Source organism: Leiobunum rupestre, chromosome 5 (genome assembly GCF_980474605.1).
Source record: "Leiobunum rupestre chromosome 5, qqLeiRupe1.1.hap1, whole genome shotgun sequence".
Taxonomy (NCBI): domain Eukaryota; kingdom Metazoa; phylum Arthropoda; class Arachnida; order Opiliones; family Sclerosomatidae; genus Leiobunum; species Leiobunum rupestre.
In genome coordinates, this window is record NC_143388.1 from 54,237,995 (window position 1) to 54,260,908 (window position 22,914).

General features: G+C 35.4%; 1 protein-coding gene and 1 long non-coding RNA gene across 2 annotated transcripts in view; one reads left to right on the forward strand and one right to left on the reverse strand.

Annotated features, from left to right (window-relative positions):
• The window catches only part of LOC149945303 (uncharacterized), a 214,989-nt gene that overhangs the window by 191,763 nt on the left and 312 nt on the right, over positions 1–22,914 (forward strand). The gene's annotated exons all lie outside the window — the stretch shown is intronic.
• LOC149945304 (uncharacterized) lies at positions 14,968–15,320 on the reverse strand. Its single transcript, XR_016480776.1, has 3 exons — positions 15,263–15,320; positions 15,122–15,193; positions 14,968–15,052 (listed from the first exon to the last, which is right to left on the reverse strand). It is a non-coding gene; the product is annotated as an uncharacterized LOC149945304 (long non-coding RNA).

A 22,914-nucleotide genomic window follows, 5' to 3' on the forward strand; every position in this document is an offset into this window, starting at 1 on the left:
ATTAAGAGTTTGACTTCCAAGAAAGAGAAAATCAATGTATAGTTTGTTTGCTATTCCTCCGCAGTCACAGTGGAAGCCTTGAAGACTGAAACACTTTTACTTTAGTGCGTTATTACTTTTAACTCCTTTCGAATTCCGCTGCTGTTTAAGCAGTCCTTTTTTAGAGCTTGAAAGACATTTTTAACCATTTTGGTTAACCCCTTCAAATGACAATTTATTAATTTGCTGAAGCATTTTAAATTAGCTTTGTTTGCATTTTTATTGGGTCCCCACAATTTATCCCAAGTTTCCTTAATAAACTGATCTTTATCTAATATACTAATTATATTTTTGTTCCTAATAGAATTTTCTTTAAACGGTTCACTGGGGTTGACCAAAGGAGAAATGAGTTCAGAAATTTTTTTAAACATTTCAAAAGCTTGTTTTCCCAAATATAAAAGCCCATCTCTATCTTGCATGATACTCCACTTATGATATTCTTCCGTTGCCTCACTCTTTCTAATTAAACAATTTTGCCAAAACTCAGGGCACTCGTAAAGGCCAATTAGTTTATCCAATGTGTAGCCAGCAATATGGTGTAAGGTTTTTAAATCCTTTTTGTGTATGTCAGTGGCACTTAGTTTGATAAATTCTGTGATTGGTGTGATGGGTGGAGCAGTTTCGCCTTCTATATCTATGTATATCTGGTTTATCTCATTAAATAGGCGATTTGAGAATATAGCAACTATATGATCTTGGTCTTGGTTAGATAGCTTTTTGAATGATTCCAAAACGTGAAACGACACTAAGTTTTTTTTGAAAATCTTTGCTTGTTAATAACATGTGACGGTTAAAATAAAATCTGGCTTTGTCCAGATGACCAGTCTTGTTATCAGCGAAAATAGAAAGGCAATTTAAAGCTTCTTCTGTCAGAGTTTCGATTTTCCTTTTCTTAATTTCTTCAAGTACATTCTTTGTAAAATTAGGCATTTAATAGTATTATATTGTATAATTAATATTGTACTTACTATGAAAGGAATTTTTCTCCCAATGTAAGTAACTTGATGCAAGGCAGATGCGTTTGATAGAATGGATTTCATGTTTTTGTTTAAAAACTCTTTATTGAAAATAATTCCTGAAAATATATTCATACTGAAACATTAAATTTGAATGTTTATATAAACGTACCTGTATTTTTCTTCTTCTTTTGTGTCTTCGTTAGCCTTTTATAATTGTTTGGTGTACAATAAGTGTGGTCCATGTCGTTTCTAAAAAAAAGGACGCAATAAAACAACATTCAAATTTCCCTGAAAACGTGTTTCCAGGTATGGCGGAGAGAGGGCGCCAAATAGAGAACGTACTCGAAATGGAGTACGTGCTTACCCCCTTTTTTGTAAGCCCCCATTCTCCTGCTGGCATCACGGCGACGCGTATAAATCGTTTCAGAAAACTATTCCCTACTCTTCTTCCATGATACAACGGAACGAGACACGTCAAAAACGTTTTCACTAGGCTCGATCTCATCGATTAAATCTGCGATGGATGTATTGTTTCTTAATTATTTCCGTTTATTCTCCGATAAATCTGCGACTACGTCTTCTGCTGCTACGTCAGTATATCGTTTTTGGTAGCAAACGATTCCTTTAATTTATAGAAAGAATCACATAAATAATAGTGACAGGATTGGCAACTTCACAGACAAAAAGGATTTAAGACGTATGCTTCGAATGATATTGCAAAATAAACTTGGCAGTACGAGAAGGCTGCGTCGGAATTGAGTTTCATTAATTTTTTTATTAGACGGTTTCGAAACTGAAAATAGAAAGGGTGCGTCAAATATCAATGCGTTGTTATTAATAACTAACGATATTTTATATAGCAAAGGATCCTTTCAACTTGTGAGATTTTAGAACGCGAGCTTTATAAACAGCATGTTTAAATTATTTTAACTGTGTTTTTAAGACTGGCAAAATAAATGCTGCTTTCCAATTTCTGTTAGATATTTTGAAGACCGGAGGTGGTTTGTGTAAAACCAAATGAGTAGAAATCTTCTAGCGATGTTTTGTACTCAGGCATAATTGTAAGCAAAGAGTATAGAAAGTGCGTGAACTAGAGAACACAGTTGTCATCGGCCAATGAATTGGTCGCCACAGAGGATGGCACTCCGAAGAGCTCAGGAGACGGGTCTGTACTTTGGTAATACTATTCCGTAAGTCGTAATCTTTGAATATCGAGATAGTCAAACCAATTTTACCTTACAAGGAGTTCCGAGGAGAAAAGTGTTTTCGGTACGGAAGTATTAGATTACTAGGTAAAGGTATACGCGCTGCCGATGAATAACACGCCGCGAAAAGTCAGAATTGCTAGCAGACGAATTTTATTCAATTGTTTACGTCTTGTCAATGGTTTTAAATTACGTTGAACACTTCTGAAAACTCTGCCCGCGCAAGTGGCATGCAGTGTTGGACATACGGATATTTTTTTAGTAGTCAAATTGACTAGTGAGCCAGCAGATTTCGATTAATGTTAGTAACCAGAGCATTTATTTTAGTGCCTTATGTCTAACGCTGGTGTCATGATGGTAACGAAATTAGTCTTCCCGTACAAAAAGAACAAGAGAAAAGAACTAGCGGATAATAAACACATTCGTCTGAGCAGAGTGTTCTGCTTGCTCTAAGGTTGAATAAAGTGTAACGTAACTGTTCAATTACTAACAACGTTTTATTAGTTGTAAGCCTAATACACAGTGATACATATTAAGATATATGTGTTAATTTTAGTAAATTATATTCGAAAAATAATAACGAAAGTTTGAAAAGTTTTCCCATTTTAGAAAACGTAATTGAAAACTATTGACAAGACGTAAACAATGCATTACTTTCGTCCAACATTGCAACAAGTTTTTCGTCCCGTCTTGTTCCCAACTGTACTCTACATTTCAAAAATAGAGGAGACTCGTCGCAGAATTATCTGCTAGAGTTTCTAGGATCAAGGTGGCTAATTTTAGATTTTATAGAAAGATAAGTTTGAATTATTGTTATTGATTCCAATTTTAAAATATTATTGGATTACATGAGAAATTAAATTATTTTAATTAACAGGCGTGTGATATTGATATTGGTCGTGAACGACAGAGAGCGGCACAGCGCTCGGCATTATTTATGTAGACCAAGGCCTATAATTTTACATATGATGTGTCTGTATTAATTTTTATTAGGCAAACTATAACGTTAGAGCAAAAACACGAGAATCACCAATGGTCTAGAGAGTGAGGAGTGAAAACGCGAACAAGTAAAGAGACCAAGAAGTGGGGGATAAAACTAAGCTTTATTGGGGAAAAATATGCGGTACTTCGGCCGATAGGCCTTCAAGGCGAAAAACTTTAATACGACTAGACTAAACTATAACGTTGTCCATTAGGTTTGACCATAGAGATAGAAAAGAAATAGAGGGAAGATTATCGCGTTAATGCAGTGACCTGACCTCGGAGATGAATACCCGACTGTTGGGGTCCCGGTACGATTCTTAAGCCTCAATGGTTTTCTTTAACTGCGTAATTAGTCATCTTAAATTAACGAGATTTGACCAAATACGTCAATATTACTTAATAATTCCTTCTATATCTCAAAACTCAATTACAACTTCTAATATCTCATTAGTAGTTTATTTAAATGCCCCTATTGAAATATTTTAATATCTCAATATTTAATTAAATCGGTTCCAATCATCAATGGAGACTATTCCAGTAATGTCGTACTATGCTGAAATCTAAAGACTCACATTGGTTGAGGAGACACTGACTGTATACTTAACTCTCTGTAGAGGCTGCGTACTCAGTTAGTGACTGACTGGACATTACTAGGCTGTACTATCTTTAACCATGGACTAAATAATGTATACATTATTTAGTCCATGCCTTATCTACCTTATTGCTTGAATAAAAACTAAGACAACTAGCAAGTTCTATTTATTTGCATGGAAATTATAGACAAATGGTAAGGGAATTTTTTTAATAATTGGTCAGGAAATTTCATTCAGAAAATTTTGTTTGAATCCTGATGACAATGGAATATTGAGTAATTCAACACCACAATTTTTTTTAATACAATAGGTTATTTATAATAAACCTCTGTGGATTAAGTATTTTACTATACGTTGAAATAAATCAAATTATATCCCATCATTAGATTTTATATTAAAGCTTACAAAGGTTTGTTCTCTGTTTTTTTCCTACTCCCATGTAAAATTGTATGAACTAATTTTAACTCCTCAATTTTTCTTAGGTTGTTCTGTGGCATATAAATTGTCCAAATACTCAGAGTTCATGGCTTTAAATTCGCAAGTTAAGGAACATGTTAATAATAGTCTCCAGAAAATAAAACATTTCTTGTCATATATGACTAAAATTTATAAAACATTGTGCATTATACTTATGGTGCTACAATAAAACGGTTCATTACAAATGTTTGTTTTAATTTTTTTGATAAATTTGTATAGTTTTTTATCTAAAAAATGAATGAAAATTCCTTCTAGTTTTTTTTAAACCTCCTCTTAATCTGCTCATTTCAGTACAAGGATTTTGCCCCTTTCCTTACTCTCAACTTCAAAACCTTTTTGGGCCTGGAAGCTTATGAATTTGCTTTATCATCTATTAAAATTATTATTGCTCAACTTCTAAAGACATTTGTATTTGGCTAGAAACCATTTATTGGAACTTGTTGAAGTCATTTTCAGGTGAGCTATTTTTTCAGGTGAAAAGGGCCCTTGTAAAAAAATGGGTTTGGGGTTTATTGATTTTCTATTGGGCTTACAGGTTCTCTGTGAGAGCTATTTTATACATTATATCGCCGACTGAAAAAATATATAAGGGGATTGGTTTTGATTTATTTTAATTAGTGAAATTACTAAACTCTCCTATATTTCATCCGAACTTAAGTTTTGAATTATTATAGTTTTGTTTATTTATTATTCAATCATTCTCTTGGATAACGCTACCTAATCAGATACTTGATTATATCCGTTAAAAATTCAATTTTAAAGTGAATTTAAACATTTTGGAATTTTGTTTTAACTTATACAATTTTATTCTACATTTAAATTTTGCGAAACATTTGTTTCTGATTATTTCATGAAATTAAACTTTATACATTTTAGAATTTTATACAAAGCAAATTTTTAACAGCTATTCACAACCCACAAACATTTCTTTGAAATTCGGATAATTTTCCCTTTCCGTGGCATGGACATTTTACGAGCTTTCACACTAATTTTTATCATATGTAGTAAATATCCAAGCCAACAATTAAGACCAGACCTAGCCCAACCAAAATGCATATTATAATTGGACACAAAATTAAAGTCCTTGAAACTTCTCTTTCAGTTAAAACCTACTCACAAATGTCAGTGGTAGATCAAATTCAGTTAAACAAGTAGTTACGAAAGAACGAGTATATTACTTAACATTGTATTTAATGCAATTTAAGTGTTTTTTAAATAAATTGCGCGTTGAAGTAGGCGCAAAGAGAAAGATAATAACTTTTCCCAGTTCCCACCCCGTGAAACTCTTGATATTCGACATTTAATGCGCGAATTTTGACATTCAATTGGCGAATTTTGGTATTATCTATTGTACATAACCTCATGTTTTTATCTTTTAGTATATAAACATGTATCGCGTTTTTAACATTAGTTCGCTCAATTTAGTCCGAGTATACTATACAGTGTTCATTTCTAATTAACTATGTCATCTATAAATAAATGTTTAATTACCGTCTTGGCATTTAATAACTTTGCTGGTGTTGAATCAATTACTTCAACAAAAAGGTATCCTTAACAATTCTTCTACAAACATGTTATATTTAATCAGATGTAGGTAACAATTTCTTGCTACAAATAAGGTATATCTAATTCCCGACAAATCTTAGATTTCCCTAAATGTGAAATAAAGCCTCAATTCATTTAGCTTAGCGTTCATAATCGAAAATGTGTGGAGCATTGATGAAGAATTTAAATTTATATACAAGAAAAACCATTTATGGGTCAAATTGATTGCGATCCCAAACTTTGATTTCGGGAAGTTGAATGTGTTTAAAAACTATGATTACCGAGTGAAATTGGCTTATATTTTAGCTATTTCTCTAAACTATAATATTTAAAAAAAGTTGTAAAACAAAATTAACTTGTCAGTCTATTAAAGAGCAATAGGGAAATGGCTCGATCGTATTTGTTTGCTCCTTATTCAGTTTCAATCATTCTGAGCAAAATAGTGTTGTTTAAAACCAGTCTTAACCCGAACTGGAATTTTGAACTTTTTAAAACAACATGCCTCTTGTAAACGTTTTACCAAGGATAGTTTTACCACCATGGTTTTACATTTAAAACTGTTCGATAATGAAAATTATTTTTCCCCCGTTTTAGAGTTTTTACCTGATTTTTTTTATTTCCTTTATAGTTTCATCTCAAACAATTATTATTAATTTTAAAGCAGTTTAACTTTGGTAATTCAAATTTCCCGCCAGTTTTTTAAATTTTTGCACGGGAAGACTAATTTCGTTACCATCATGCACCAGGGTTGGACATAAGGCACTAAATTAAATGCTCTGGTTACTAACATTAATCGAAATCTGGGGGCTCACTAGTCAATTTGACTAGTGAAAAATTTACCGTAATATTCATAACTAATGGGAAATATGGCGTATCATAAATCCATCATCCGTCAATCACATTTTATTTAAAAAAATTACATCACGTAACTCAACTGATAATAAACTTTTATTTTAATTCTGACGGGTAAACTAAAATGTTGGCTACCCCCATTTTACCCCACTATTCCGTGACTACTAAAAAAATATCCGTATGTCCAACACTGCATGCCACTTGCGCGGGCAGAGTTTTCAGAAGTGTTCAACGTAATTTAAAACCATTGACAAAACGTAAACAATTGAATAAAATTCGTCTGCTAGCAATTCTGACTTTTCGCGGCGTGTTATTCATCGGCAGCGCGTATACCTTTACCTAGTAATCTAATACTTCCGTACCGAAAACACTTTTCTCCTCGGAACTCCTTGTAAGGTAAAATTGGTTTGACTATCTCGATATTCAAAGATTACGACTTACGGAATAGTATTACCAAAGTACAGACCCGTCTCCTGAGCTCTTCGGAGTGCCATCCTCTGTGGCGACCAATTCATTGGCCGATGACAACTGTGTTCTCTAGTTCACGCACTTTCTATACTCTTTGCTTACAATTATGCCTGAGTACAAAACATCGCTAGAAGATTTCTACTCATTTGGTTTTACACAAACCACCTCCGGTCTTCAAAATATCTAACAGAAATTGGAAAGCAGCATTTATTTTGCCAGTCTTAAAAACACAGTTAAAATAATTTAAACATGCTGTTTATAAAGCTAGCGTTCGAAAATCTCACACGTTGAAAGGATCCTTTGCTAAAATATCGTTAGTTATTAATAACAACGCATTGATATTTGACGCACCCTTTCTATTTTCAGTTTCGAAACCGTCTAATAAAAAAATTAATGAAAATCAATTCCGACGCAGCCTTCTCGTACTGCCAAGTTTATTTTGCAATATCATTCGAAGCATACGTCTTAAATCCTTTTTGTCTGTGAAGTTGCCAATCCTGTCACCATGGACTAATTAATGTATACACAGGGACGGTCCGCACAACGCCACTCTCTCATAAAATCGGCGACTAAGTCTTGTTAATGCTGTTCCCTCTTTTCCTTCCCCCTTAAGCAAAGTTAGCCGAGTCAAAACGTCATCAAACGGAAAAACGATGCTGCCCTCTATCTGCTTGGAGTCTACCAATGTTGGTGTCTGCTTATGATTTGAAAAACAAACTGTTTTTTTCGTTCATTTGAATAAGGTGTATGATTTAAGAGCTTTAATTTATTTAAGTAGTTTTACAAATTAATTATGAGGAAAAAGCTGTGTGTTTACCCTTCGTGTAAAAGTGATTCGAAGTATTGTCATAAAGAACACACGAAAGATTTCTTTATACCTTTCCTGTTCATCTTTTTCTAAGCCTTGTCCAAAAAAATCTTTGATTTACCATATCGGAATCACTTAAATCCACTTTTTTAATTTTCTTATTGTCTGGAGAAATTGAGAATAAGGTCTCGAATGTATGGGCCGAAAAATTAATATCAATTAATTTCATTGTTGATATAAATGAATTCATTTACCAAACCCTAAAACCTTTCCTCCCGTTTCCATCCCCCTTGACTCAGTTTGTCGTTAGTTCGCACAATCGCTGCTCGAGGGCACATTTAGCAATCGCTAGCCCCTAAATTTCCTATGCGGACCGTCCCTGTGTATACATTAATTAGTCCATGCAGTCACTATTATTTATGTTATTCGTTCTATAAATTATAGGAATCGTCTGCTACTAAAAACGATATACTGACGTAGCAGCGGAAGACGTAGTCGATGATTTATCGAAGAATAAACGGAAATAATAAAGAAACAATACATCCATCGCAGATTTAATCGTTGAGATCGAACCTAGTGAAAACGTTTTTGACATGTCTCGTTCCGTTGTATTGAGACACTTTTGGCGAGCTAAGCGACAGAAATTTACATCACCAGCGAAAAACTTACATCACTCGCGATTGGGTAGTTTGAATTTCCACCATCGTGATTGGTTGAAGCGAATCGCAGATTTAGTCGCGACATTTCGAGACTAGTCAAAAACGTTTTTAAGCGACACATTTCCGAACTAGTGCCGAATTCTTGACGTGACTCGTATTTTGGACGTGTATAAAAGTTTCGACTAGTCGAAAACTGTTGTATTGAGACACTTTTGGCGAGTTAAGCGACAGAAATTTACATCACTAGCGAAAAACTTACATCACTCGCGATTGGGTAATTTGAATTTCCAATATCGTGATTGGTTGAAAGGCGTCGCAGAGTTAGTCGCGACATTTCGAGACTAGTCAAAAACGTTTTTAAGCGACACATTTCCGAACTAGTGCCGAATTCTTGACGTGACTCGTATTTTGGACGTGTATAAAAGTTTCGACTAGTCGAAAACTGTTGTATTGTGACACTTTCGGCTCGCGTTAGATTTCTATACGGGAATTGAGACACTTTTGGCGTACTCGACTACAGTTTTTAACTAGTCAGAAAGTTTTGACATGTTCAATTTGTCGGAGGAGGGGATAAAGGCATGAAATTTTTTAAGGAGGTAACTAAATTATTTCACGTGACACGTATAGGCCAATAAAGGCTTTGTATAAATTTTGATAAACCAATAGAATGGCGTTTTTCAATACTTATGTTAATAATATTTCTGTCCAGTTACCGTTAAACACTTCTAGTCCAATCACGATGCGTGAAGAAATTGTCCAGTCAAAACGAAAAGCACTAGTCGAAATGAAGTTTTGACATGTCTAAAATTGATTTTGACATGTATAAATTGTGTCAAGTAAAACCGTGACTCCTCCCCAGCTAGGCCCAAATGAAGCTGTCAATTTCTAATGGTTGAATTAATAATGAGCTTAAATTGTCACTGTTTTATTGGTGGAAACGTTGCAACTTCGATTCGGTAAATTAAAAGCCAATGAATGGTGAAGGAAAAGCACTAGTCAAAATTTTTGACTTTTGGCGTTCCATAACCGTCTAGTTTTGGATGTAAAATGAATATCTATACGATGTCAACACAATTTCCAAACATCCCATTTCGGATGTTTTACAAATGATATGGAGTTGTACAAATATATGACATCTGGATATCCAGGATATGTCGCTTGACTGTAAACTATAGATAATTGGTCGTCTTAGAGATATAATGAATAGGGTGATGTCCATAGAATGTATTTGTTTTTGCTGGGAACCCGGCCACCTTCTTTAAAAGGCTAAAAAAGTCGCTAGATGACTTGGGCCTAAGGTGGTGCTGATTATTATTATGTTAAAAATATCACAAACATTTAAAATAAATCACTTAATTATATTCAAATAACATTTTGAAAAAGTCATAATTAATTTGCAATACTTTAAGAACTCTAGAAAAAGTTACAAAATTATCATTAATAACTGATAGCGTGTTTGGTTTTGTATTATATAAAAAAAAACTTAACACCACAAACAAGAAAAACCTGTAAAACTCAATTTATTTTACCCAGCGTAACCTCCCTACTGTCGTATCATATTAGTCTCGGATTTAACTAATGTACTTTTTCTAATTAAAGATATTCCCTGAAGTATTCTAATGTTTATTTTCCATGAAACAAAAGGAACAAACGAATGAAGCATCATTATTTTTCTGCAAACAATATTTATTTAGCACGGACCTCTATTAAGTATCATTGATTTCCTGTCCACGGGAGTTTTCATGTCGTCCTACTGAGAACCAAATAAAGCCCATTCGGAACTGCGAGAATAAATCAAGGCTCACCAGTTTTTCGAATGGGAGAGCAATTTAACATCCTGCAAACGCAACAATTTAGGAAGGATACATGTATGTCAGATTAAAATTTCGATGTTACGACTATCTCCTTATTCTATTTTAAAAGCCAAAACGGTATCAGAATTTAAGAACAACTTGTTTTATTCTTTATCTGTCTGCCATAGTCAGCTAATATTGTAAAAGAAGACATTGTGAGTAGATTGGTGTTACAAAAAAGTTGATTTCAATGAATACTTGAAGGGCAATTTCATTAAATGATTTACTTTTCAATTAAGAGGCTTAGGCGATAAGCCGTTGTTTGTAGGGGCCCCAAAACAATAATCTGCCCTTGCAAATTCAGCCCAAACTATTCGAGTAAAATTGACTTTTATTTGAAAATCTTATTTAATTGAATAATATTCTAGAAGTAACGCCACATATTAATTAAAACGAAGCTTGCACATATGCGGCTCAATGAATCCTTTTTTAACCCGTAATCGTAAAATGGGAATGAAATACAAATTTAAATATTTTTAAGACATAATTGAAAAATATATTAGAAGTTAATGTTATCGATTTTTTGTTTATTTAAAAACATTGGAAGTTAAGTATGATTGTAGCCCGTGGGAGTTTTATCTCCTGTTATTATATATTCTTTCTCGTATTTGGTTTTTCTTTTAACTAGTAAGCGAGCTTATTCCAGGCGTGTTCTAAAGCGAACAATGAACTCTAGTCAAATCTCGGAAGCTGTAGAAATCAGAGTGAGCATTTCAAATATTTTTTCTTTACAAAATAAACCCACTTATCAAAATAATAATCAGCTCGGCTAATACCCAAGGCACCACCCTAGGCCTAAGTCATCGAGCGACTTTTAAAGCCTTTAATTCAGGTGGCCGGGTTACAAAAGCCTCCATTTATTGAAATTTCCTATGCCAACATCTATTTAGATGATTTCAAAAGACGTCAAATTTCTCAAACATTGTGTTTAATACGTCGACCCGTTTGTCTATATATTTTGCTACGTTTTTCGAAATATACCACATTTAAGGTAATTGGAAAATCTGAAAAACATCAAAATTTTTAATATATTAATACTCAACATTATATTTTAAGCTTACGGTTTAAGTTAAGTTTTTCTGACATTTCAAACTTAATGTTATTTCACAAAGTCGCAATTCCCCTTCGTGATAACGTGGTTCCGTGGTCTCTCCTCGGAGTTGGAAGAGTCAAAGAGGAGACGACGCGGCAGATCACGTTGTGAAGTTAGTGCTAAAAAAAAAACATTAGATAATTTTACTCAACAGATCAGAGTCGACTTTTTACAATTATTTGCTCTTTTTTAAATACATTGGAAAACCTGATCTGTACTTATAATGCAATGGAAGTGAGTAAACTTCCTGTTACTAAATTTAATTACCACTCGATTTTAAAGATATCTTTTAAAATAAATTCGTGTTTGTGGTTTTTAAATGAAAATGAAAACGACTTCAAACTAATTTAGGTAAATGCAAAAAAAATATTCTTTGTGTTACAGATTTAAACATATTAATAAATATTCAGGAGCTATTGTAAGTGAGAGAGAAGGGTGTCCCGCTGGTGATTGAGAATTTCATTCTCAATCACCAGAAGGACACAAAGAGCTTGGCTCCCGCCGTTCACCCGCGCCTCTCCCGTTCCTCCCCCACCCGCGCCTCTCCCCCATCTCAATCACCAGAATTTCTAATCACCAGATTCTCCCGTTCACGGGTTGCTTTCCCCCCAACCCCCATTCACTGGATACTTTATCTCTCGTTCACCAGCTCCTTTCCCCCATTGCTTTCACCCCTTCTAATCACCAGATTCTCCCGTTCATCCCTTAATCACCAGAATTCCTAATCACCAGATTCTCTCTCTCTCTCGTTCACGGGTTGCTTTCCCCCATCCCCATTCTCCAAAATTAGTTTTGCTCGCGCAGATATCTGGAGAATAGATTTTTACCCGTTTGCTTATCGCTTCAGAACTCCTTAATTTCTAATCTCTAGGCAATAATAACAAGTTATTTTCAATTTAATTAATTTTTTATTTTATTTTAGAACTTTGATTTACATGTTAGTAGGTACTATCAGATATTCCATTAGATGATTATCTTGTACATTACACAATGAAAACAAATTAAAGTAGTTAAGTTTACAGGCATTTAAATGGGGTGAAACGATCTCCTGCAACTTAATTTAATTAAAAGTTCTAACTCACGTATTTGTAGTGTTTAGCAGCAGTATCGTCTGACATACAGTCACAAACGTCTTCTTCTTCTTCAGGTACAGGTGAGATGCATTTGTCAGAGACCGTAGTTACTTTTGGCGTCGGGGGAATGTCCCATTCTAGCGAAAGGTACTTTTTTCCGATGGTGAATTATCCCTCGACGGACAGTTTGGAAAGCATCTGGCGTGTTCAAGTTCTGGTACGTCTCCTGATTCCCAGTGTTCTAAGATTCCATGGCATTTGTAACATCGTACTTCATCGCCCCGCTGAATATAGTAGAATCCAGCCTTCGCTAGTTGCTCCTTAGTGACGTGCGGATTTTTCCAGTGACGAAACGTTTCAAGTCGATACACTTCAATATCCATAGCTGATCTAGACCAAATACGTTCTATAGTTTCAAATGATACATTCTCTAAGCCTACATTTACCCCTAAGTCTACTAAACCTAATTTTATCAATATGGTTAAATTTCTACGCTAAAATTCTCAATATAAACGCTTTTTTTTTCAATATGCAAATTGTTTTAAATATGTCTAAAAATATAGTCTATTACAAAGAAAAAATAGTTACTTACTTTACGGGTAGAAATCCTTTTGTCGAGCTGTAGAAAAGACTGAGCGATCCGTCAGCAGGTCTTTACGCGTCAATGTGCCGTAGAGAAATGACGCACGGAAGATTAATTTATTCCTATCTTGTTGAGAATAATTCATCACGTGATCTAAACTTCAAATAACCCTCAAATTCTATTGGCTGTCTCTCTCTGACAGTTTAAACTGCCTCTAATGATTGACGGCACATATTAACCCACTTGAGTATTTGAAAAAAACCCTTTGCTACTCGAAGGATAGTTTTGGAAATACCACGTTGACGATATCAAAATCGAGCTCTCTCCCCCATTGCTTTCATCACCCCCCCATCCCCATTCTCCAAAATTTGTTTTCCTCGTGCAGATATCTGGAGATTAGATTTTTATTCGTTTGCTTATCACTTCTGAACCCCTTAATTTCTAATCTCTAGGCAATAAAAACAAGAAATATACATTTCCAATTTTATTTTACTTTTAATTACATGATTGCGTAAAACAGGTTCTAATATTAGACCGACAATATAAATAACGCGTTTAAATCGCATTTTATCAATATAAAAAAAATTAACTCGATCTTCGTAAGGAATATGTACAATTTCATTTAATGGGCTGAAACGAACTACCTTCTGCAAGTACGGTTTGTATAAATAATTTTATTAAAAGTTCTACCTCACCACGTCTGACCGGAATAGATATGAAATCGTCATCCTCCAGTGCCGTTGCCTTTGGTGGTGCCGGGATCTCCCATTCTTGCGAAAGGTACTTTTTTTCCGATGGTGAATTATCCCTCGACGGACAGTGTGGAAAGAATCTAGCATGTTCCCATTCTGGTACGTCTCCTGATTCCCATCCTTCTAATACGCCGTGGCACTTGTAACATCGTACTTCATCGCCCCGCTGAATATAGTAGAATCCAGCCTTCGCTAGTTGTTCCTTAGTAACGTGCGGATTTCTCCAGTGACGAAAAGTTTCAAGTCGATACGCTTCGATGTCCATACTGTAAACTGATAGTTTCTATAAGCTATTGTCAACATTCTTAAGCCTAATTGGTTAAGCCTAAATTTCAATAAATGTTTTTCTATTTATTTTGGTTAGACTCTATGACTATTTGACTAGAATCTAAGTCTATTTACTTCAATTTAAACAAGGCCTAATTTCCCTCTACAGTAAAATAATAAAGTCACTTACTTTTACGGAAATCCTGAAGCCTTTGCCTGTAAATAGAGTCGAGAAGGCGGGGAACGGAGCGCGAAAATCTACGTGTCTCTTCTCGATGAGGTCCAGGAACTAAAAGAACGTTGAGTCGTATATCTAGAGATCAAATAACACTCGAAACTTCAAGTAAATCCTGATTTCTCATTGGCTGAAACCAATTGACGTCACGGGAGAATGTAAAATGTAACCAAAAATAGAGGTTACTGCTCATCGGTTAGCGATAAAAAATTCGTCACGTGTTAAATTAGGCAAATTAGAATAGCTGAAAATACATTGCGCTTACTTCGCACTAATTTACTTCTGATACAACTTTGATAAAAATTAATCCTGTTTCGGGGGAACCCACAGGAGGAAATCTTAGAGACTATTAACTCGGTAGAATACACTATTTTAGCAATTGCAATTGCAATTGCATATAATCCTTGTTATTGTAATGTTTGATATATACTGAAATGATTATTGTTGGATAGGAAAATAAAAGAATCGTGATAAATGTTAATTTTTTTATTATAAAATAAATGGGACGATGAGTAGTATCCTGCTGGAATGTATATCGCCCTCATCGTCCCAATATAATTGATGTTCCCAGACCTGAAGAAGCATCCTGGGCTCTCCAACCTCATGGCTAACAGAACAATACATAAAATTTTAACTTTAGTACAGTATAAATAATTCGTGAAATTTAATTTATTACCTTATTCTAATCTCAAATTTAATAGATTCATCGCTCGCACTTTGAATTACTATCCCCTTAATTTCTTCAATTCTACATGAAGAAAATTAAAATCTAAAATTTTTGTTCTAAAAGTTATTTAAATCTTAAAATAATATTTACCTCATTTTTGATTTCGATTTAGTTTTGCTCCAAGCAAAGAAAAAGGTTGGAATAATTTGTTCTAATTGATTTACTCCCTTTTTATACCATTTTCCATCCCCATCAATTCCTAGCCCCTATATCATATCTCCTTCTTTTCCGTGATGAAATCTAAGTTAGCGATTGAGTGTGGAATCTATTCAGTGTGTAAATAAGTGGGTAAAGTCGGTAAATTTTTCCATTGGTTAAATAGTGTTCGTAGATAATTAATTTCGTGAGACTGGGAATTTCCACCATCTTCCTCTTAGCGTACGTCACGAGAAGATGGTTTAGGTTCGTGCAAAGTCTAACAAATTTACAGATAAGAGTCCGCATTGTAGTACGTTCTTGCATCGGACTGGTTGACTTAACGAAATTCTGGAAAAAAAGGGTAAGCGATTTTCAATAAAGAGTCTTTTTTTGTTACGTTTTTTAAAGTATTTATTAAGAGTGAAAAAAGTTACATAGGAAAAATTGTTTACAATTGTTTTTTTTCGCGTACATGAGTTTATATTATTAAATAAAATGGCAGAGTCAAATTTCAATCTTTTTTATCATTACAAGACCCAAAGCTAACTAAATCCATGTTAAATTATCTAAGGCAATGTTTTTTTCACCAATCTTATTTTGCGTGTACTAAAGATATTTTGTTAATGACGGGTAGAAAACATATTTCAATGGTTCAAGACGGTAACAGATTTCAATGACTTTTAGAAAGTACTTTAAATAGAACGTACAGGAATAATGCAATAATATATTTCTACCAATGTTTTGTTTTCATGCTAGATTGCGTAAACCACCCACGTTGTCCTAACTAGTTTACCAATACTTTCTGATTCTATTTTAATTTTTTTGTTTTTGGATGGTTTATTTTATTCGAAAGTAAATGGTTTGGCGCTCATAGAAGCACTCGCATGTTTTCGAGAGAGGTCGGGTCATATCTCTAAAAGATACCAGATAGCGTGGGAATATATTGTTTTATCCTCTGGAACCGGATTTTTTCCAGTCAGTCACCATACCTCTCTCTCTAGCTAATGGATTCGCTAAATTCGATGTGATGATTTTTCTAGCATGATTTGCGAAAGATAAAAATATCTTGCTGTCGTTTTTTTCCCAATTTTTGGAAAACTTTTGGTAGTACGTTTTTGTACTCTGCCCTTTAGTTCTATGCAAAATATACATTACGCAATATTCGCCGCAAACGTTACTAGTTAGTCCTTGCAATCGTCTTTTGCTAAATGTCCACGTCTTACACATTGAATTTAAATATTTTCTGATTGTGGGTAAAAATGGGGGAAGCCCCATTGAATCAAAATAGAATCCCCGTTTTCGGCCATCGACGTAGACGCAAATCCAATGAGAACCTGTTTCTCCCCTTTTATCAAAATTAATGATAAGCGATTGCGGATATTTCACCATGGGTTTTAAATTATCTGAAGAATAAACGCCTAAAAAGTTCGGTGTTTTATACAGTGCCTGAGATAAGTCCACGTTTGTCGTAGTCATTTTAATAGTCTCGAATAATGTTCCTATTTTTATCTATCTGTAAACAAGATTGAAATTCAGCGTACACGATAACGACCGTAGAATCTTTTAAAGGGGTACCAAATCCTAAATCTAAACGTAGTTGCCCTCTCTTTACGGGGTTCCAAAACGTGACGTCACTGGCCGAATTGTCGGGGGTTAAATCAAAAGCATATAGGGCAAAGCCTAGAGGAAAGTGAGCCAACGCGATGTGATTTCCCTCGTCTTGGTAGAGTATCCCAGATCCCGAGAATAGCGAATGATAGGCTAGCGTAAATTGTTTACTATTAAAATTAGGGGTCAACGCTTTCGAAGGGATTTGTTCGTTATCAACGTATAGAGCCAGATAATTTAGGTCGAAATTTTCAAAATTATAAGGATTAGACTTAACGGAGCCCTTATACGCTTTGTTGGTGGCTAAACCAATAATGACTCTGTTGGGCATCGGACCTAAGAATATATTGTCAAAACTATCGTTCTGAATAGAACTAGCTAATGTTTTAACTTTAATTTCAGTACGAGTAAAGGGATATTTGGCATTGCTACGTAATAATCCTTGCTGATGGGCTAATAAAATTTTAGGCATAATTTTAACTTTACGTACAATTAGAGCAGCGTCTATAAATTCGACTTTATACGCGTCGACAGTGTCGCTAAAAAGGGTAAAATTATCGCTATTTCTAGTGAGTGAAACCTTAAGTTGTACGCCATTAATTAAATATTTGTTGAAATTAAAAATGTCACAAAAAATGTTCCCGTAAAGTTCAATTTCTTTTGATTCAGCAGCTAGAACCTGACGTTTTATGAATCCGGCGTTTGTTATCAGATCCATACTTCCAGCCGTGTCATCGTACCATCCAGATGTCGCAAGGTGAGTGTTTTTTGCATCGTACCCAAAGTTGAGCAAGGTTTCGATATAGGCCCTATAGGGGTAATTTGAGGCCGATGGTGAAACCGTCGTATCATTGAGTTTCACTTCGCATTGTTTGAATAGCGAATGCAGAGAATTGTTCACGAGCGAAACGTTAGACCCGGCATCCAAGTTGTCACCGTTGGTTTTGACGATTTTTACTTTACAATATATCATTGTCATTGCCAAATCTGTGTAAGAGTCTCCCGTACCCGGTACCACGAATTCGATGATAGAACTGCTGTCGATAGATGAAATTGGCTTACACCATACCGTTTGACCTTTTTCAACGCTGAGTTGAGTTGGTAGTTCGTTGAAAATATTTAATTCGCTTTTAAGTACCTCCATTTTTAGAGAGCAAAAATATCGCGAACCGTACGCGTGAACTTGCGGCGTTTAACTGAACTCTTTTTCTTCTTCTTCAATGCTTTCTTGGTAGTTTTTCTTCTCTTGCGACGACCCGAACCTTCTTGCGCTGCCATTTCGTCCACAGTTTCTGTCATTCGTTTATTGGCTGACGTTTTTAAGTCCTGACCTTGCAAGACGTCTCCGAGTACTTTCTTTCCTGTAGAAAGGGCCCTTTTTCCCACGTATTTGGCAGACTGTTTTAGGAATGGGAATACAAACCTAGCTAGCCCTGAAAAAAAGCTACCAATTCCGTGTCCTTTTTGTCCCGCAAACCCAGAGAAATAAGGTAAATCTACTCCGCCCCCCGCCTGATTTAAATAATATTGCATGTAGGGACAATTTCTATCAACGTACTGATAAGCCATTCTTTTTTTTACTGAGCTCGTCGTAAATGTACTTTACACGTGACTGAACCAAACTGAAATGGCACGAATTCACCTAAACTAGTTCTTATATTAATGTCGATAGAGTCAAAATAATTTCTACTCAGTTTAAGGTAATGCGGAGAATCGAAAGTTTTTGAAACGGTTGATCCATTGGGGGCGTTTTGGTCTACAACAATTGTTCGCAAAAGGGGGGCTAATGTATCCCCAACCATTTCATTTCCTACCAAATCGGAATACACGAACATAAGATCGGGGATGAATAAGTTTAATTGCATAGGGGAATCTGATCTGAATGCTACCTTAGGTGAAATATCAGTAACAATATCTCTAAATCCTAAAATTTTCCTCAACTTTGGCGTTAACTCGAGTTGGTAATAATGCTTACTATAGGAAGTGTATTGTACGTGTCCACTTTCTAAACTATATTCAAATTTTCCTAATGAATCATTATCGAACTCTGAATTAGCGCTTTCCTTTAAATCAAGGTTCAAACTTTTAATACTTTCATTAAGTACGGCCAAAAGTTCATGAGGATTTTTGTAGTAGCCCTGAGGTATCTCTCGGAAGTCGTACGTATATTTGTAATCTACTATGTGGGCTGGAGGTTTCGATAGTAATTCCTTAATTTCTATTCCACACCCCATTGGTTCGCTTACGTTATAAAAAGATAAAGGATAAATAATTTCTACCAGGGCAATTTCCCAATCTCCACGTAAACTAATGGGTTTGGCCAACGTTGTAGAATACGAGGCTAGAGTATTTTCTGAATTATTCTTATTCTTATCTCTAGTATTACTAGGAAGAGTTATGTAAATCCCAGACGTCATCTTGATTAACCCAACTATTAAACGATGGAGGATATCCTAGCCAACTAACGTACAATTGTTTTACTCCGTTTTTAGTTCTCTGACGTAAAATCTTGTTTAACTTGAACGAACGAGGCGTACTGACCTTTTGAAGCTCTCTCGAATAGAACGTCCCTTTTATATCGATTTCTGATAGGTCTTTTATTTTATAAACGGGAGGATGTCTTTTAACTATAGCTACGACTTTAAATATTTCTTCGGTATAATTAGCTTCGAAACCCTTTTGAAATATCATTTTAGTTGTATTTATTCTAACCAAATCCCCTACTTGGAATTGCGGTTTCATTTTCAGTTTCTCGGCATAATATTTAGAGTAGATATTATTGTACACACGTAATACGTTATTTTCCGAAACGTCATTAGGGGCCATTTTAATTGAGCTATGATAAGAGGAATTGTACGCTTCGACCAAGTCCTGTAAGACTTCCAAATATCTATTTGTGGAGTGATGGGTAAAATATCTATACATTTTTGTTTTTAACGTTCTATTAAACCTTTCTACGATAGAGGCTTTTATTTCGTCATTTTCGGTACTAAAAAATTTAACTTTATTCTTTTTGAAATATCCTTGTACTTCTTTATTCCTAAATTCCGTGCCCTTGTCCGATTGAAATTTATCTGGAATTCCGTCTTTAAAAACAATTTTTATATTTTTCAAAACCTCTTTCCCCGATTTAGTTTTAAGAGGTAACCCCCACGCTTTTCTACTAAAACAGTCTATAATTGTTAAAATGTATTTGTATCCGTCATTATCTGCCTCTAACGAGCGCATATCGTTAATATCCGCCTGGTATTGTTCCCTTATATTACTAATTACTATTTTATTTCGTTGAAACTTTTTATATTTCGGCCTATGCATCGTAAAAGCGTCGATTCCTCTTAACCATTTTTCTACAGTTTCCCTACTTAAGCCGTGAGACTTTACGGACTGGAATAACCTTTCAGCGCCTCCGAAAGAAGCCGGATGCTTCGGGTTAAAATATATTTTTTCTAAAATAGCTTCGCCCATACTTTAGACTTTTGCGCGCGACTCCTTGTTTGTTTATAAGAGTGAAGAGAAGAGTCGGACGAGGAGTGATCTCGGTCAAGGCTACGTGTGGGACGGGGCTTATCTGTCCTGCGCGCACGCTCACTTTGAGGAACCGGATACTCGCGCTTAACGGGAGAACGTCGTTGTCGGGTTCTCGGAGCTAGCGGGGAGGGAAAGCCTTGGATAGCCGGTGAAGAGTTAAATTGGGTTAAATTGGAAATAAACGCGAAATATCCGATAGGTTTTGGGTGGGTTTTAGGATTTAAATACGCTTTGGTAATTTCGCTAATATTGGAACCTTTAATAGGTCGACCGTTTATTACGAACTCCCCGTTTTCATCCCACCGTATTCTTTCGGGTACAGTTTCCAACTGATCCACCATGCTTTGCGCTTTTTGGTAATATATCAAAGGCAAATCGTCTATCCAGTCCCTACTTAGCGAGTCGAATGCGGGGGCAATTTCGATTTCTTTAGGAGCCGAGGCTTGCTTACGTAGATTTCCGTGTCTCATTAAAGCTTGTTCGTATAAAATCCATTTCGAGGCGTCGTCTAAATCTTTCATATTTAATATTTGGTCCATCTTAACGTCTAATTCAGAGACTGTCAGAGCGAGGGGGTGCGGGAACGGGTCTGGCTTTAAAACGCCGCTAGGGACGAGAATCATTTTTCTGGCGTGTTTCATTGTTTACTACCGAATATAGAACCAAGAAGGGTTGAAACGACGGGTAGAAGAAACGAGAAAAATCCGCCCCCAGACTGAACTAACAATTTCTTTTTACTTTTCCAAGCTACCCGCTTACTAGCTAGTTTTCGAAGGGTATTTTTATGACGAGATAACCTGGTTTTTTGGGTATTTGATAGTTTTACGTTACCAATTAAAGTGTTATGAATACATTCACTGATAGCGTCTATGAGGGATTTGTCGGCTTTAGCTAAAATGGCTTTTCTTTGAACGGGTTTGCAACGACCGAGATATCGGAGAGCGTCTCTCTCGATACGTACTCTACGAGACATGATTCATAACTGATAGAAATTACGAAATGTTAGTTCTATTTATTTATTTAGGGAGATAAGCGTAGCACGTTTCTCCCGGTAAAATATTAGTCAAGACTCTTTGATCTTCGGGACAAGTTTGAGTTAAATTGAATACTAGGTAACCGTGAGGTCTCGAAGTCGCGTCTTCGTAAGCGTCAACTACAAAACGCCACTTATCAGGGAACATTTGTCTAGCGAGATAAGCCACTTGCTGACGGTCTCGGGGGCTTTTCAATAAAATTATGTAATGCGAATTCAGGGAAATGGATCTGCTATCTTTTGATTGATGGAATAAGTTCTGTGTAATAAAAATAACGCTTAGAGAACGGTGATGGGTCCCTTTCACGAATAAATCACCAATTTGACCTTTACTCTCGCTCATCTGGTCGTCGATAACTAATAATATAGGATGTTTTCCGTCATAATCAGATAAAACAGGCAATCCTTCTTTAAAAACTACCCTGTGCTTCATTTTATCGTATAGAGCTTGCCATTCTCCGTAATACCAATGTATTTCTTTGAAACCCGGAACAAACATTTCTTCTTCGTGATTAATTATAGATTCAATTAAATAGCTTTTGCCACTCTGACTCGGGCCTGCCGTTACGCAATTAAACGGATGAATAAATTGCATGGTTATCTCCCTTCGAGTACTAGCGTACAAATGAAAATTGTACGTTCTCAGCTAAGCGCTGAATGCTGTCCGTACTGAGGGACGACATGATAAAATTATCTTCCAAAGATAAAGAGTGACATGTGTCATCTGATTCTAGAAAGGGTGAGGGAGCATCCATAGGCGTATACGAGGGCGAAAAACGTACGTACTTCGTCAGGTGGAATAGAACTAGGTCTTAAAAGGGGTAAAGGTAAATTATCGATAGGGGGCGAACAGATTTGATGGGTTAGTTGATATTCTCTAAGATAATCTCGTACCATTGTCATTTCTTTTAAACGTTCCAATTGCGAATCAGTTACTGTAGTTAAGGAAAGGGTAGGGTCTTGGGTATCAGTTAAATCTATTATCTCCATTTCTGGAGAATTGGGTAAAGTTACTATGGGTACTTCCGGGAGCTCGTTATCAGTTATATCAATCAATTCAGGGGAGTCGATTATAATCATTTCCGGGGGTATCAACTAAATTAATTTCTGGGTATTGTACACCTTTCATTTTAATGCCGATTTACTTAAACCTTATTCAAAAAATTACGATAAAAAAATCAAAATAAACTTACGTAGAGAGAGAGAGAGCGCGCTTCAAAAATCCTGGTACTAGACGCACAAAGAACAACAATAGAGTGACGTTCCCCCCCGGTTCAGGCACCCCCCTTATATAGGGCCTAGGGGAAGATAGTAAGCTTATCTCTTATTCCCAAAGAACTTGTTCAGTTCTCGAGAATATATTAGGGTTATGCTAAAATTTATACTTATTTACGCAAAATATTCCATTTAACTTCATTTCCGATATGGACAGTGA